This window comes from Etheostoma spectabile, chromosome 20 (genome assembly GCF_008692095.1).
Source record: "Etheostoma spectabile isolate EspeVRDwgs_2016 chromosome 20, UIUC_Espe_1.0, whole genome shotgun sequence".
Lineage (NCBI taxonomy): Eukaryota > Metazoa > Chordata > Actinopteri > Perciformes > Percidae > Etheostoma > Etheostoma spectabile.
In genome coordinates this window covers 12,555,508-12,555,889 of record NC_045752.1, presented here as the reverse complement: position 1 = coordinate 12,555,889, position 382 = coordinate 12,555,508, and the positions used below count along the sequence as shown (strand labels likewise).

At 40.8% G+C, this 382-nt stretch overlaps 1 protein-coding gene across 1 annotated transcript in view; it reads left to right on the top strand.

Annotated features, from left to right (window-relative positions):
• The window catches only part of LOC116670158 (sodium-dependent lysophosphatidylcholine symporter 1-B), a 223,924-nt gene that overhangs the window by 168,616 nt on the left and 54,926 nt on the right, over positions 1-382 (top strand). The gene's annotated exons all lie outside the window — the stretch shown is intronic.

Here is a 382-nt window from a genome sequence, read left to right as displayed (position 1 = left end):
CAATCAGACAAACAAAGTAAAGCTAGACAAGACAAGACAAGACAAGACAGGAAGCTGACTACCGAAATAAAGCAGAAGCATAACAAACACACAGGGAAACATAAGACAGAATCTATGACACCAGACTAGGGAGAAAACCGGGACGAAAACACAGGGAAGGCCAAACGGGAAAATAACCCCAAACAAAAACCCCAACCCACAACAGTATTCTGCACTGACTGCTATCGCACTTTTGGTTAGACTCAAACTGCATTTTGTTGCCTTGTACCTGTACCTGCGTAATGACAAAGTTGAATCTAATCTAAGCCTTCGAGGCCAAGCAAAGATGGAAAATTTTCCAAAAGGCATCAAATGACAGATTAGACATTTGTATAATATGTCA